Source organism: Aythya ferina, assembly GCF_964211825.1.
Source record: "Aythya ferina genome assembly, chromosome: 1".
Classification (NCBI taxonomy): Eukaryota; Metazoa; Chordata; class Aves; order Anseriformes; family Anatidae; genus Aythya; species Aythya ferina.
The window spans coordinates 102,157,576-102,175,496 of record NC_140296.1 but is presented as its reverse complement, the minus strand read 5'-3'; positions in this window follow the sequence as shown (position 1 = coordinate 102,175,496).

Sequence of the window (17,921 nt, the reverse complement as noted above, 5' to 3'; positions counted from 1 at the left end):
TGTAATGACAGCCTATTTTCTATGGTGTTGTTCATTTCTTTAGAGCATAAATGTAGTAGCAGCAGGCCAGCTTATTACCAATAGTTGTAGCATAGTTGACCAAGGCTGTATTTCCAACTTGTAGTTTACTGACTACATATTTCTCCTTGACTGGTCCTTAAATTCAGAGCAGTTGCATCTGTTCTTGAAAATATATGCCATTTTTAATAATGGTGAGCTACAGAGGACATGCTCCAAATAATGTTTTAATTCAACAGTGCAGTCAAAGGCCTGCTCCCTTCCAAAGCTCCCTCTAGTTGCAAGAAAGCTTGCCCTGTGTGTCCCAACACAGGAAAACTAGCAAAAACAATGGACATGGTTCAGCTGGTTAGCGGTCAAGACCACACGTGAATTAAACATGCCCCCTGTACCAAGAGTCTGGATATTAATAGCTTTTATTACAAGGGGCTGGATAGTTAAGTGTTTTTTGTGTTCATGTTCATTATTGTCAGCAGGAATTGCAACACATTATCGCTGATTCATCAGGCACACTCCTGGGAGCAGAAACAGCATTGAAGCTTATGTTGGGACATCAGTGAATATAAGAGCTGGTGCTCTCTGCCTGCCGAGGAGCCCACTACGTGCCTGTGTGCTCACCGAGGCCAGGGCAGCTGTCCCCACTGATGTCCAAATGGGCTTCAAACCCTGAACGAAGGTTGTTCTTTTCAGCCAGGTTTTCTTATCTGTCCAAGGTGGGAGGGAGGTTTCCAATGCCCAGTGTCTCAGCTCAGGACAATCTCCCACCATCCCACCAGTTTGGAGCCATTTTTTTCTGCCTTCCGTTTCAAGTTCAAAGAATCCAAAAGCCATAGATTTCTTTAAATATTTTGGCACCATAAAGTAAAGGTGTAGCTGAGTAGTGTGAGCTTGGTAGATGAAATTCCTATTTTCAAATACTTTCAGAGGCAGGTGTCTGAATGACTGAAATGTGTCTTCTTTAATCATGCTTGGTTTTATTGCTTTTGAAGCTGAGCTATCTTCTGGTGTTTCGTAAGGCTACAAGTCTTTCTGTTGGTGCAGAGGGGCAAATGAAAACAAGTCGCTATTGGTAGCTCGGCCATTTCAGTCATTATGATTATGAGAAAAACTTTCTCCAGCCTTCCAGTGGCCTTAAAGAGATTAGAATTGGAACTGAGTCCAGACTGAGTGCTAGATCTCCAGAACCCACTTTTCAAGATTGATCATGTAAATTAGAAAATAATTGGGAATTCAAGGAGAAATATGAAGTTATTCTTCAAAACTACTTTTCAGATTGATTTGGATGTAAAATTTTGGCATCCATGCTGGATATGCACTGTAAATGTGGCTACTAGAAAATTTGGAGTAGCTGCTGTAAAGATCAGAACTAATCTAATTTACTGCTTGGAACTGCATTAGTAGTAAATAGGAACAAAACAGTATGTGATAGGATTCTTAAGCTGCTGTGCTCCCCTCTCTTTAGTCCAACAGTTGTTATGAAAGCAAGAGTGTGGGTGTTTCCCAGATAATTATTTTGCCACTAATGGTAATACATGTGGTATCAGAACAGAGAAAGGTTGGTTGCTATTACAGAAGATGTCTCTGTGTGAGCTTTCACAGTAAAGAAATAATTGTATGCATCTGGGATGGAAAAATCTTGAAATTGCCTAGAGCTGCTATGTACTTTAGCAGCTGATACCTGCATTCTAGAGCCATCTGTTGCCTGCGTGCATTTGGAGCTGTTACTTTTAGCATCGGGACATTGACTTAGAGAATAAAGCTCTCCAGAGTTACATATATGCACAACACTTGTGATTTGTCAGGGACTAGCAAAGTTGACATTTCACCTCTGAAACACAGCCCATGTAGCCTGCAATATGACAACTAAATTAAATCATTTGTAGTTTTACAGCACCTTTCACTCAAATCAATATCTCCCAGTGCTGTATAAGTTTCAGTAAAAGTCTGGCACACCTTGTACAGAGAAACAAGTGAGACCTTTTCTTTTGTCATTGTCACATCACAAGCAGGTAAACACATGCAAAAAGCGATGTTAGTTGGTTTATTGGAATCTGTAGGACAAATAGATGATTTCATCTAGGAAAAAAAAAAAAAGGAACAAAAAAAAAAGTCTAAACCCACTAGCTAGGTTAGGGAATGGAGTAGAAAAAGCTCCAGAAGAAATATAGAAAGGCAGCATGAGAAGAATAGCCCAGACTCCTTAGCAAACACTCCCACCTTAATGTCTGGTTTCTAGTCATCAGCTGGCTATGAAATTGCTAGCACAGCTTTGCTTCGGCAGCCTGGTGTTGTTCTGGGCCTCATACACCTGGGAACGCTTTTCATCCCATGCAATTTCAAACATGCCTGCAAACCACCACTGGAGCAAAGATCAAATCCTGTGTGTGATATGGTCACGGCTGCTTAGTCCTCCAGGCAAAGAGGGTATAATTAGGTGAAAAGCTTTTCCTAGTAAAGGCCACCCAAAGATAGCAAATTAATTGTCCTCCTCCGCTCCCCCCAAAACAGAGGCAAATCCTTAGGACATGCCTAGGCTACAACAGGAGTGTAATTGCTCAGCAGTACCCATCCAGCATGCTGCCCTGTTTTGCATAAACAGCATATGTTCTTATAACATATGGACACAGAGAAAGGACAGAGCAGGGTATTGCCACCTCTCCTAGCACTGCCTTTCCTGAATCTGTTGTGTAGTTGTTCCAAACCTTTATATTTTCCTTGTTAAACAACAGCTAAAAATATGCATTCAAGCTTGGTATTCTCCCTCAAATCACAAAACAACTTATATCCGTGGAAGGGAAGTCAAAACATAGCTATCAGGTTCACAACAAAGAGTGGTATAAACACAGTATTTCAATAGATGTTTGTGATCTCAAGGCCTGGGGCAGACTGATTATTGCTGGCACTGCACACAGTGTTGTCGGGACGCTCAGATTTATTTTATGGTACCTAACAGCACAAGAAGGTCTTGTGCAAGAGATTTAGTGTTGGGCAACAGAAGTACTGTTTCATACAGCACCTTTCCCTGTAAGCTAGCTACATTTGCTTGATATCTTCAATGTGTTAAAGGATAGTCCTTTGTCTTATTTCTGCCTGTGACCATAATCTAATGGGATCCACCATGCATTGACAATATTAAACTTAAGCATCCCAACTCTAAGTCAAACCACTACAAAATCTGTCATCCTTTATATCCCAGCATTTGTGCAAGAAAGCTACAAAACTAATTTGAGTTTCTATCAGCTCATGATTCTTCCCAGATACTCCATTTGAAAATGAATATTTTATCCAGCTTTAGTTGCACTCAGATATAACATATTTTCCTACAAGCACAGAAAGGAGTGGGTTGTTCCAATACAGGGGAAAGAGCGAAGTCATATGGTAGAGATTACAATCAGGCAAGCTGAAAGCACTGGTTGTTTTAATTGTGCACCAATATATTTTTCAGTATAACTAAGGCAATATGCCTGCCTTCTCACAGGCAAATTAAATAAATACTGTCACTTTATAAGATTTTCATGTAAGAAAATTGAGATGGTATTATCTATAAGAAATGAACTGAAGTTCAGTTGTTTGGATTAAAAATTTCTCTGTGAAGCAAAACATGTTAATGGAGAAACTTTTCTAATTTTCTATTATAATTCAAATCAAATGCCAACAAAAAAAATATGAAGCTTTAAAACAATGCAATACTGTTTTTCTCATTCTGTCTACTGAAATTTTCTGACATCTGGACTCTGGCAGGAAAATCTGTGAGCTGTTGTATCACAAAAGAGCACTACTCAAAGACGTACACTGAAGAGACAGATAAGAAGAAAAAGAGTGGGTCATTCTGTAATTTCTGTCAGATGGGAGGTGGCTAAACGTGACATCACCAGGGCATCATTTATTTATGTTAGAAATGACTTCAAAGTTACATAGATGCCAATCACAACCTACTACAGACCATACTTCTTATGCTTCTTGCACATATGATCCACTTTTGCAGACTAAGAGGTTTGAATAATTCATTTAAGCACCAAAGCCATGAGGTACTCTTTAAACCAAGACACAAAATTGTTGAGCCTTGTCTGTAGCCACTTTAATAAAAGAAAAATGGCCTTGTGGTTACAGCTGTCATTCAACAGGGTGTTTAAGCTCATTCTTACACCCATTGTTATTTAAGACAGCACTGAGTAAACCTTAGAGACACAAAATAAAAGGTTGCCTTCTTTTGTTTAATCTGGATCTTAATTACACGTTGAATTAACTGCATTAATTTTTGGAACTTATCAGGGGTTCATGTTTAGGCACGTTGCTATCTAGATACTTGGGATGACCAATAATGCTTAATGTAATTGGTTGGCTACAGTTTAAATATTTGATTTCTTAATTATATTGTTGTGTTTTAAGCAAACATATCTTTTATTAAAAAAAAAAAAAATGCTGCTAGCAATGATTTTAGGTATATTTTTGAATTCTTTAGTCATTTGCAGAACACTGAATGTAAGTACCACCCTGGTGTCTCTAAAAGGGTATCTGAGTGGTGTAGTTGGTGTCCTCCCTGAATTCCAGAGGCCGAACTGTGAATATAAGATTTTCATACAGGTAAAACTGTTTTCTGCAGACGAAATCCACAAGAGAAGGAAAAACAAACAAACAAACAAAAAATTTACATAGGCTTGTTAATTGTGAAAACTCTTGAAACATATACCAGATATTGGATTTCACAATCAAACCTGGCCAGATTTAGAAGAGAATTAAGTGCAATGCAATGTTCATCTCCTTTTTCTCTTCCAGTGAACCAACATACACATTTGGGGATATGCTAGGATAATGAAGAGTGATGTTTTCCATTTCTCTTTATCTTCCTCCTGGAACAAGTGCAGAGCACAACACGGAAGCACTAGAGGGACTCAGCTGCCTTTGATGAATCAAACAACAAAAATAAGATTAAAAAATCTCTGCACGTGTTTCCTCTTGATTCTTTTAATTTATACTTTTATTTATTTGCACTTTTTAAGGAATAATAGTTGATGTCAGAGAGGAGAGCACCCGGAGTGATATCTGAATTCAGGTCCAGCTGGAGCAGATCCAAGGGGACACTAAACAGCTGCCTGGCAGACAAGAAGGTTGGAGGCATTACATGTAAAAAATCAGCATTAAATAATTTCAAATCTGGTACAAGCTAGCAAAAGCCAGGCAATTCAGAGGCAATTCACAGGCAATTAATGTGTTTTTTGTTTGTTTGTTTGTTTTGTTTTGTTTTGTTTTTTTTACTGGGACGAAATTTTATATAAGCCTGTTCCCAAAGCTCCATCTGAAGTAATAGATATTACCCCCATACAGACATAGGCATCAGTAAGTCTAAGTCACAATACTTACAACTATATCCCAGGTTTTAAATTAGATTCCTGTTGGTCTGGCTTTAAAAATCAGTAGATTGTTAGTATTTAAGTCTGCACCACAGATGGGCTCAGCACTGCATGACAGCTTCAACTGCAACCAGCGAATTAGAGCCCTGCCTGCAGAGCACAGAGGGGGCAGAGGCTGGCACTGTCCTGCTGCAGGCACCCCCATCTCTCTAGGACTGAAGAGTCAGTAAAGACTTGAAGAAGAAGATGAAGATACTGGGAACAGCAGCTGATTTAAAGTAAGCTAATAATATCATCTCAGTGCCAGTGGTTTGCAAAGCAGCTCTCCCCGGGCTCTGGGGCTGCTGGTGAAGAACAAACCCATTGAAACACACTTGGTGGGTAGCCATGCAGAATTGTACACACCCCACGGCCAGGACAAGGTTGATCTGAGCTCCAAATTAAGCTGTGCATTTGGAGTTATTGATTCTACATGCTGCTGTTTTCTCTCAAGACACATGGTAGCATGCAAATTCTTTGTTCAAAGCATGAAAAATAAAGCCAAGACATGTACACTACATTACCTAAAGATACCAGGGGAAGGCCTCCCATTGGAAATGGTTGATCTGGTGACTGCAGACTACCTGATGTGCAGTAACAAAGGTGCTTGTAAGGATGCATAAGGCATAACTTTCAAGAGAAGTGGACAGGTCCCAGTCATTCAGCCCAAACAGCTTTGCCATGGCAACCCTACAAAGGCCTTCGTTAAATCAAAATCTAGTTTATTTTCTCCAGCAGAGACTTGGTTTAGTGACTTGGCCGGAAGAGGAACAATGTGTCAGAGAAGAGAAAATACAATTGCATGAAGTTGCTGTACTTATTATCCAGGTGTTTCCAGCTGTCAGTTCTGGGGGAAAAAAACTTTTCTTCTTACTGTCAGTGACAATTGAAGGTCCTTCGACAGAATTGGGTTGAAGAGTGAGGTCTGACCTGGTGTTATTATCCAGACAGTCCCAGCTCTGCAGTCCATGATGCTCTGGCCTGTTGTGGAGCAGTGCAGGGAACTGTGTATTGGAGAACAAAAAGATTGTGGATATTTTCAGTGCCAGGAAAATGTATTCTGCCATTTGCATTCAGTTTCAGTTGGGTGCCAGGAAAGTGCTTCAAAGAATGGAAATGATTTTCTATTCAAGACCTGAACTACAAAAAGATAAGTGTTTGGCACATGTGTCTTTGAGACTCTTGGGGAGAATTTTTAACTTGCAGGCATGCTGTTTAGCTGCTTTTTGCACAATTCACGTGGTCATGGGTTTTTCCATCTACCTGTGTTTCTGACATCCTGAATGTCAAGTGGACTAAATCTACTTCACGTTATCCTTCAATGGAGTCTGATGAATATTGTAGCCAGCCAGTTCTCCTCTTGCTTTGGGTCTGCCTACGCGTCTGACTAGTGAAAGCTTGTTTGCTTTTGCTAGGGGGTGTTTGACAAACTCCCACAAGACCTGCCTAAGTAAGGCTTGCTCTTAAAAGCATTGCTGGCATAGTAATGTCACAGAAGAACATGGAAAAGAAAAACACAACCCAATTTGTTATAGCTGTAACAGCAAAAATCCTAACGAAGAAGCATTTATACTGACCTAAGTCCTTTATTCTATTCTGAGAACTGATCTAAGCTATACCAACAAGGAAGTTTCATTCGCCCATCTAAATTAGGTTTTGCACTTTCACATGTACAGAAATAGCCCCACTGGCTAAAGCCATGTTGGCAAACCCAGTTACATACAGACAAGCACTAAATAGCTTTCTCTGCCTTGGGCACATTAGGAACTCAGTCCCCCTTCTCCCTCTTGGTTTTCACATTGCGTGGAAAGAAAAGGGAAGCAATACCTCTACTCTCTCTCATACCCCTCCTTGCTGGCCAGAGGTGCAGGAGATCACACAGGCAGAGCTCTTCTTTTTCTCCCACAACTATGTGGGATTGTAGTCCCAATGTGTTGGGTCTGCAAAAGAGGTTGGATGTTATGTTTCTTATCTTACATATTTCCATGTCCCTGCTAGTTACCCACTACTTTTAGATACTTGGATCATCAGAAACCTGGAGAAGATTTCAAAATATTTCAAGAACTGGGTAGCATATAGGGTTTACCAATGCCTCCACCAAAAATAAAAATAAATTAAAAACAAACAAACAAATAAAAAAACTTAATTGACATAACACAAGTAGGAAGAATGAAATTTTCATCTCATTTGCTATTTCAGCTGGCTGGAGATAATAATTCCTACTCCATATGCAGTTCAGCGGGGTCTGTGATGGAAAAGCTGACAAATCTTCAGAAGACAAAGTACTGCAAGCAGCACTTTAAAATCCGAGGATGGCAGCATTATTTCTGGAGACAATAAGTGCTATTTTTAAACAACTTAATATTACAATCTTTTGAAATCCAAATGAGAAGATATTGTCATGCAGAAGCAACAGTAACAACAATCTTGTTTAAGCTTAAATTTAACATTGTATAGTCATTACAGGCAAACTGTGTTCCCTAGCAATGAGATGGCTGCATATTACAGATGCACAACTCCTTCAAAGAACTGCCAGATTATGGGATTACTCTAAGGAAAATTTCGCAACAAGGTTTGATTCCTTCCTGATGAAGTGATTTTCCACAACACTTTGCTCTTATAGCATATTGGCAGATGAAGAGAGAACGGGGAATGAAATGCATTTGCTAGTAGTACACAGTAATGATAAACGCAAACCCTAGTGTCCTGCCTTTGGATATGCTTATAACAGTTAAATTACGTGAGGGCAGTGAGATGCCTCCTACAAGCAAGGTAAGTGTAGTCTGTGTCTCTTAGCCAAATCACCACAGGGAGGTTTGGGCCCACAACTGTTACCACCACAGTTACAACTGGAAATGCTTATCAAGGAGATCTTGAAATATTCTTACTTCCTAATCTTCCCAAACTGTCTGCAGTACAAGGATAGCACAGCCACAGGGGAAGAGCAGGGACACACCAGGCAGAGTGCCTCCCTAGGCAGCAACAGGCAGGGACAGCAGCGCACACGGGTGAGGACCAGGCATCCCAGGCCACCAGGTTGCCTGTGCTTTCTGTCCTTAGTCCATGCCAATTAGTTTAATGTGGCTCAGGTGGCAGAGGCAAGAAATCTGCCCTGCAAGAAAAGACAGAGGGGGAGCTGCTGGCTGCAGGGGCTTTCTCTCCTGTCTATAAAGTCTGTGTATTCTGCTACTACAATAACACAGCTAATTATAGGCCAAGGTTTGCTGTAAGTAGCAGAGGTTAAGGTGTGCTGTGATGCAGTCTTTAATTACTAAATTTCCTGCCTTTTCATACCTTTACAACCTGCATGCTCTCTTATGTGTGTAATAAATGGTGAATTGATCCTGCTGGCTAGTTTAAGATCAAGAGTCAGAGCATTATTTTACGTGGCGTTATCAGAACTGACTATTTTTGAGAGCAGGAAGCTTATCTCTTCTGTTTGAAATGTAAACGTTGTGCAATGGTGTATGCACTGCAAACACAGGAATTTTCAGGAATTTTGAAAAGCTTTTAACAGGTGCTAGAGGAAATGGTGAATAGCTCATTTATAACTGCTGGAGTACAGAGTACAGATAACTTATTCCTTATTGTTTTTAGGAATCTATAAAAATCTATGAGTCTCAGTAGTTGCACAAATAAGCAAACATTCAACTTTGTTGTTAGTTTAAAATTGGCAAAGATAACATTATTTGCAAAGGGCTGTGTAGGTCTTCCAAATGTTGCAGTGGGATCCACGTTAACTAATGTCTTAGTGTTATTCAGTCATAACAGTGAAGCATAAAGCCCTGTTCCCACATGCTGCACAGCATGCAGCCATAGCACCCAGGTTGTACGGCCATCTCGTTCCCCTCCATCCACACTTTCTGACTGTGAAGCTTGCAGCAAGGGTGCTGCTGCTCTTCACGAGCTCCACTCGACACCCAGCCCTTTGACCCCAGCCTGGGCACCACATCTGCTCAGTGCTGGTGTCTTAGGGGCTGCTCTGTGACCCCCCCCCCACCTCCTCCTCCCTATTCGTGGCGGCAGGGGCCTTTGGTGCTTTATAATCCCTTTGATCCCAGGATGAGGGCTGGGACAAATTAACCTGTCAGGCCGGCTGGAGCCGGTCAGGTAGCCTCTTCCCTGCCTCCTCCTTTCCCTTCATGTTTGCCGTGGGGTAATTTATCTCTGCTGCCATTGTGTCTCTCTGGTCTCCCCTAACTGAACAGGGTGGGAAGCCCCATTTGGTATAACTGTAAAGTCAGGAAGGACAGCCCTAACCAGGTAAAGAGATGCCTGGATGATGCTCACTAAAATGAACCAAAATGGGCAATATCCATCCCTTGATATTCTCCACTTCAACCAAACCAGGGCAGATCCTCTTTAGCAAACAGGGGCATGTATGCTTTGTGTTATACACAAGCAAGCCCAGAGAAATCAGTGAGAACAAAGCAGGACACGTGCTGAGATGCTCAAGGGCTGGTGAGGGCAGATAGGGAATGAGTGTGGCTGAGGAGGCAGGAGGTAACACCTCCTTTGGGAGGTGGGCTCTGGGCCACAAAAGTGGGGTGGAGAGGCCTGGCTGCAGGCGCAGGAGACCTCTCCATTGTTCTCTGGTACTTGTTTCCCACAAAGTGTTTACGCAAAGTAGTAAACATAGCATCCAAGTCCTTATTTACAGAGGTCAAGCTGTGAGGATGGAAACAAGCACCATGCTTCTGCTTGTTGGTGGAGAGCAAGGCAAGTGGCAAATTGTATTTCAGGAGGTGGGGGTGGGAAGCACAGATGGTATCTAACAATCTTGTTTCTAAAGAGAAGAGAAGCTTAGACAATAACATGAATTAATGAAGCCTGGCAGTCAGTTTGCTTTTCAGAAGGTTTTAATTCAGAGACATTGAATTGAAATTACCAAGTACTTGTCTCTAAATTTCCTGGGCATACAGTTCCACTTATAACCACCAAGAGCAGAGGTACCTAATTTTTTTATTTTCTTATTTTTTTTATTTTTTTTTTTTGGTGGGGAGAGGCATTAGCAGGATGAATACAAAATACTTTTTTTTTTTTCTTTTCTCCTGGAGAAAAATTTTAAGACTGTTAAGTAGGAAATCTGTTGAACAAAATTGTCCACAAATGCTCCAGAGCAGGTTATGAAGCCTGTGAACAACTGAAGAGGTAAATCAGCTGGGCAGGAGTCCCTTTCCTTACACAAGCACTGAAGAGAGGAGGATCGAATTAAATGGAAAGTGAAGAATAGAAAATGCTTTGAGGAAATCCTATCTGTACCTACAGGATTATAGGACAGACTGAGCCTGAAGGTACTGCTTTTCTCTCAGTTTTTGTTGATGTTACTTTAGCTTCCTATTAACAGAACTTCCTATCAGGAGAAAAGCCTCATTGGCAGTAATTACACTGCGATTTTTCAGTCTGCATTTCATGTTATCCAGATGGCTAGTGGTCATCACATCTCAGACCTCTTGCAGATATGTCTTTGCGACTCAGTCATCTGCTACATGCCACACACAGCAAGCTCATGTGAACTTGTTACACAATACTGCCATGCCTCAGGTTCCCTCTGCCAACTTGAGCACTGCATGAGTAACATACCCACCATGGCTCTGAGCAGCTCACTGACTTGATGCTGATCACACCGAAAACTTATACAACCACACAGTCATAAAATAAATGTTCTAGTTCATCAGCTCCAGGCCAAGCAGTGCTGGCACACTCACTGCCCTCAGATCAAATGGCAAGGAAAGGTCTTTGGGATATAGGCAAGAGTACAGCATGTAGCACCAAGATGCTTCAGACCACGGATGGGATGCTCATGCCTTAGCACTGTGTGATCACCCAGTAGCAGTTTAAATTTTGGTTAAAAAAATTATTGTAGAATAGTTGGTGGTGCTGAGCATTCATTGTGGCTGCCCCAGGCAACGTGCTAAACGCAAAAGGATTGAGTTCAAAGTCTATTGCAATAGGAGAGAATCAGATAGTATTCACATATGGGGCCTCATGACTCTGGAAAGTGACGTCTGAGTACCTAAGCTGGCGATGAGGACTCCAGCGTGGTTGTAAAGCCTCTGCAGAAGAAGGAAGATACCCAATTTCTTAGAAATTATGGGATACCAGATTGCTTGACACTCAGGACTATCCAGAAGCTGATACTGTGACTACCTTCTTGGCAATGTGTTTAGGTGCATTATGGAAAACTACAGTTCCCAGTATGCTTAACAGAAAAAGATGGGCATGTTAGAAATAAGATGGAGGTGGCTTAGGAGATGAAGTAATTCAAACCATGAAGGCATGTCCCCACCTGTCTCCTCTTCCTGGGGTCATGCTGCTTAGGCTTGGTGTGACAGGTGGCTACCTCCAGCCACATTCAGGCATGCAAGTCCTCTTTCCATGGGGAGTGGCCAAATGTTAGTATTTTCATGATGTTAGTGCCCACTCCCCTGTCCCACTGACATATGGTCTCAGGAACAGGGGAGAGAGAAAAATAACTTTGCAGAAAGTCTGAGAGCAGAATTAGGCGTTAGTGTCTTCAGTTTCCTTTCTCTGGTTCTACTTTCTTCTAAGAGACAAAGGTTTGGCAAAAATGGATCCTTTTGGGAACAACTGTCCAAAGAATGATTTTGCATCAACACATGAAAGCCAAGCTTTAAAATTCATGTGCCAAAACTTCATGCAAAATACCTCAGTTCTTTTTCTCAGACTTGTCCAAAGCTAGACAAGCCCATGGGAAGACTGTTGGCAAATAGAGGGGATCACACTGCAGTTATGGTCAGGTATGTTTCAATTTTCCAGCATCAGGTTCTTTTCTATTAAATATTATAAAATAATAATATGTTTATGTTTGTGATAATAAATACTTAAAAGTCTATGGAATAGATTAGAACCAGGAAAGGGAGATGACAGCAGTTCTTCACACATTATATGATTTTATGTGACTTTTAGTTTTGTCATATCAGCTCACTAAGTAGTCTTAAGCTCACACCTAATGGTTTGTACTCTAGAAACACTTCAATTTGTGTCTGGTGGTTGTGTGTGTTTGTTCTTCAGCTAAGTAAAATAATAAAGGTTATGTGAACATGAATAATCAACCTCTGAAGTAATCTTACAGATATATCATTTATCGTTCTAGACTTTGTTTCTAATATTTTTGCTTTATATTAAGTGATTTTTCTCCATATTCTTGGATTTAGCTAAACAACATGAAATCCACAGTGTAGGCAAAGCCATATGTGAAGAGAAGAAAAGCCCTTTAATGGTTTTCTTACTCGCAATCTCCATGGTGTGTTTTTTTGTTTGGTTGGTTTTTGTTTTTGTTTTTGTTTTTTTTTCCTTAAAAGCTATCAGTATTTCCAGTTACAAAGGTTTGTGAAGGGCATGCAGCCTGTGTAGTTACATCATTTTTCCCCCTTACCAGTACTTATATGAAATTCTAGTTATTTTCTTCATCACTTGGTCTTGCACAATTTGCCAGTGCATTCAGTTTCAAATAACCTTGTATCCATGCAGTATGGCAAACCGATTTTTCAAATCTGCATAAAAGCATAGGAAAGTTCAGGACCGCAACATTTATTTATTAAAATTTTGCTTGGTAGGCTAAAATACATGAATGGAAATGAATCTTCTCAATTTCAAGCATGTCCTAAGGCAGCAGCTTGCAGAATAATGTTAACCATGTCACTGGTTCTAATTTTAGATAATTGAGTAGTTATTTCACAGTACTCTGCCTCTTGGGGCAGAGCGCCTGGCTTGTATGCACATGCAGCAGAGAATCCTTGTAACTTCTTATTCCCAGCCTAAATCCTTCCTCCCATTTCAGTGTCTCTGAGGAGGTAACAAGGTTTTGCTGCCCCTCCTCACTGAGACTCCCCTCTGCACATCCTGCACCTTGTCAAGTTGTAAGTTTTCCCCCAAGCTCTTTGATTGACAGCTTCTGGTATTGGACAGCTTTCATGTACCCCTCCAGCTTCCACAGTGATTGACTGATTATATCAAAAGTTTTGGTTTTACCCTGTGTTTCTGACAGCAATTTCCATTTTCCTTTCTGGATTGTTGAGAGATAAGTGACCGTTGACTCCTCTGACAGGGCTCGTTAAGTGTTATGAATCCATTCAATGTATTATCTGATATTTTCATGACAACTTGTTTCAGAGTTTCCACATCTGTGTGTTGAGATGGAAAAAACGTACAAGCTGAGGTTTTCTGCTTACAAATCATCTCTGTAGGTTTCCAATGACCAAATCTTGCTCTAGTCAGTGAACACAGCTGCCACCTAGGGACTTCACTCCTTCCTAATTACACATCTTGGCTTTCATATTACTGCCACTACAGATAATTCACTCACCTCTTGTGCTTGCACAAGATACATGAAGATAAAGCTGTTCTGACCCACTTACAGCTTGGAAAGGAAGCCCTTTCAATCGCATTGTCCACAGCAAAATGAAACAAAGAGGAAAATGGACAAGTAGGTATATTATTTATACAAGCAGTTTCAAAGAACTATGACTGGTCAGCTTCATGGCAGGTGCCCTCAACTACAGAGAAAACAATTTTAGTTCATGTTGGAACTGAGTGAAGACTTCACTGAGTCTTGGTAGTGTTCAGTGAGGGGATAAATTCCTTTTGTGCTTTAGTATAATTAAGGTTCACAGTTCTTAATCTGTAAGTGTTTACAGATTTATTTTTAAATTTATATACTCCTCTAACCAAAGTCTTTCTGGATTTTCCTGTTTGATTGTTTTGGTGTATTCTTTTGTTGTTGTTTGTTTTGTGTTGTTTAATGTAAGTTATTCCACCAATTTAGTTTTCTATCTATGGTGTAGTCTATACAACATTAATTGATATCTCTACCATTTCTTTGAGCTTTAGATTGCTGCACAATAGTCTATATCATTTCTAACAACAAATGGAGTAATAAACTGTCATCCTGACTTGACGGAATAAAAGTACTATCAAGGACCTCTTAAGAAATCTGTCATAACAGCAACGAAACTTGGTATTGATTTAAGTTAGCATGGTTGGTTCATAAGAAAAAGAGTGGCAATTAATTTGGAATCTGGCTTTGCCTAGAATACATGGGCTGTCTCTGAGCCATGAGACACAAGAGATTACTGAAGAGAAATATGCAGAATATGGCATTCTCCCTTCAGATCTCTTATTCAGCTTGAAATTGTTATATTACGTTCCGTTCTGTTTGTTTCTGTTCATCGCTGGCCTTTGTTTCTCACCAACTTCAGTGTGCCAACTGGCACAAAGAGAGGACAGGGTAAGCTGGACTCTGTAAGTCTGATGTCCTTGTGGTTGCCCTCACTCCCTTTCCTCCCTTTGCCCATTTCTCTGACAACGACCTGAAGTTCTTAGATTACTTCTTTGCCTTTGCAAAACATCTGAAAATATCTGGAACATTTAAAACTCATCTAGACTCTCAAATTTCCACTTATTATTATTATTATTATTTTTACAGACTTTGGTAAGAGAATAACTTAACATTCACAACATAAAATTAATAGCAAGTGCCTATTGTCTGAAGTGCTATTTTCATTATGTTTTTGAAGATAACAGTTGCAAGTCAGAAAATATGCAATCTGGGAAAACTCATCAGATTTTTCTTTTTTTTTTTAACCAGGGAAATGCAATCCAGTTATGTGATTTCAGTTTCTTTAATTGTCATGGTCTGTAGAGAGACAGTGATTCTTTAGATTCTTCCTTGTCCTGTTTCAATAGCCTCATCACTTCTCCTCTCATGTCTAGCTCTACTTCTGAAAGTATGTTTGTATTTTGAAACATAACCTGAGAGTAGCTATGGTCATTACTCAGCCCAGGTGAATTTCATGGTAATTAATGTTTGGGTAATTTTTTTTCACAGGCCATTGTTTGCCTAAAGGGCCATATATATTTATAATTTCTCCTCACTCCACACATGCCCTGCCTACACCCTCCCCTGCACACACCCTACCCCTCCCTTTGGCCCTAGACTTTCTAAAATAATAATCATATAAATGTACTTTGCTTTTGATGTAGTGGTCATATTCATTAGGGGGAAATGTTTGTACTTCTGCATTTCCTGTTTAGTTCCTGAACTGTTTGTCATGTGCAAAAATACATATTTATATATATATATTTATTTAAAGGGCGGGGTGGTAAAAGCCTTTAATGTTAGCTTAGCTTGGAAATATTCTCACAAAAATACAAGGAAAAGAATTTCTGGCCAGAAACATACGTGCTCAGATTATTCACTCACTGGACTTATACATGCAAAACCCCACTGCTATAAATTGCTCATTTCAAGAGAGGATCTTTCCTGAAGAGATTGCAAGACTGGGCTTGCGGTGGCTGATACTTTCTGCTCACCTTATTCTTACTTTCTTCTAGCCCCAAAAAATGTGTATGCTAGCATGTAGGTGGCACTAAAATAACTGAAGTGATTAATTTGACTCAGTGGAATACAGTCTTTTATAAGGTCAGTATTATTTTGCCTTACGGGAATGCAATTTCTTCAAGCATGCTGACTGATATAATTCTATTGCTAACAATGTAACAAATTTCAAAATTAAAATTGTTTAGAAAAAAAATAAGTATAAGGCTTGTAAGACTTAAGTAGTGGAATGAGCACTCAGTATAACACTTTGCTAGATATATAAATGTATTGCAGAGATTTATTTTTTTTTTCCAGTATTTCTTACGGTGTTTCTAGTCAAAAGGCAGAGGGGAACTGCTCCCACAACATTCTGCCTAACATATTTCATCAGTGCTAGCTATCAGTAAGTCCAATCTTGTTCATGATTATGTTCTTTCTCAGTTATTGCAAGGCTGATGGTGGCATTCTCAAAACAGTATCTATTACTAGGTTATACAATACATAATAGGCTATATGTTTTACTGCAACAAAAAGTCAAACTAATTTTAAAATCTACCTGTAACTGTAATTGAAAACTGAAATTTCTCAGGTATCTGAGAAATGAGTAGGAAAGCTGGTAAGAGCATATATTAAAAGACAAATGTCATTCAATGACATGGCCTTAATGATAAGAGTCAGAAAACACCTCCATACCAAGCCAGCTCTCTAAAAATAACCACTCTAAAATAAATGACAAATTCAAAATAAGCTATAGCACAATGGTCTGTACCTCAGTAGTGCGGCATCTCAATTCATCGTTCCCAAGAGAACCATATATATTTCTAAAAAACCTATCTTATTAAGACTGCAGTCTAAGAATGCATTCTTTCGGTAGTAAAGCAAGGCATCTGTTACATATTATTGTTTCATTTGTACGGTGCAATCAATATTCTAATCTGTTATGGTGCTTTCACATTAATGTTATTATTTTCAGAATAAGCAAACGGCAAAAATGGAGAGGAAATGGAAGAAGGGAAGTGTTCCACAGAGAGAAACATTTTACAAACAGCAGAGGATCATCCAAGCATGCTCTCTGCTGTGCTTCAGGAAAACAACTCATTTACCAGATGTTTCAAATTGTGTGTAAAATATAAAAGCGCTTATTGGGGAAAATGCATTTAATGCTACAATACGTGTCTGTCTATTGGAAGAATACAACACAAGAAAGATGAGCTAGCTTAAAAATATTAAAGTGCATTCTATTTTACCCTTGAAACATATAGCTTTATCTTTGTCAAATTATTCTCATTGCTTTCAGGATCTGAAGAGTTTTTAGTTGTTACATTTTTCTATTTGTCAAAAATGAGCTGATCCTTCTTTTTCTTTTTTGCCTCTCCCTTTATTGACTTTTTTCCCCTTTATTATTTCATGGTTTTTCTATGGTGACTCTTTTAAGCAGGATAGAGATGTGGAAATATACAATAAATACTTGGGTGAATGGCAAAAGACAAAGACCTACTATTCCAGACTTCATAAATGGGTAAGAGTCCAACCTATGGAGATTACAGACCAGGTGCCTGCTACACTGAGTCTGCTAGAAGCAAGAGAACAGAAGTGTATTTTAAAATAGGTCAATCCAAGAAATTTGTTTTCTTAGCAACTCCTCATTGCAACACAGTGGGAAGTAATATGGGCAGGTACAAAAGCTGCCAAAGAAGTGGGAACATGATGTCCTGTGATACAAGTTATTACATGGGGCACTCTCCTGGTGGTCAGTGATAAGTGAATGAAAGATTTTTTGTGTCCGGACTTGGCAAAAATTGAAAGTGCAGTCCCGTGCACCCCTAGCCTACATCACCACCATTTACATTTCCCAAGTAACAAGCAAATTATAGCAGGGCACGGCAAAACCTCTGCAATGAGTTTCACATGTATTTGTACCTTGATTGTGAGCCCTAGTGTATCCTTTGATGTCTGACAAAGTAGAAATTTATAGTGCTTTTTCTGTATATTATGCATACTACGAGAGAGTGGAGAGAAAATAAGAGAAAGATAATATTGTCTTGCTTCTCTAAGTGCTAAAGGGATTGTATGATGCTCACTGTTCCCTCTGAGCAAAACTGGGGCCCACACCCACAAAGGAAGCGGTCATGGCAGGTGTCTGCATATGAGGAGGACCAAACCATGCCCTA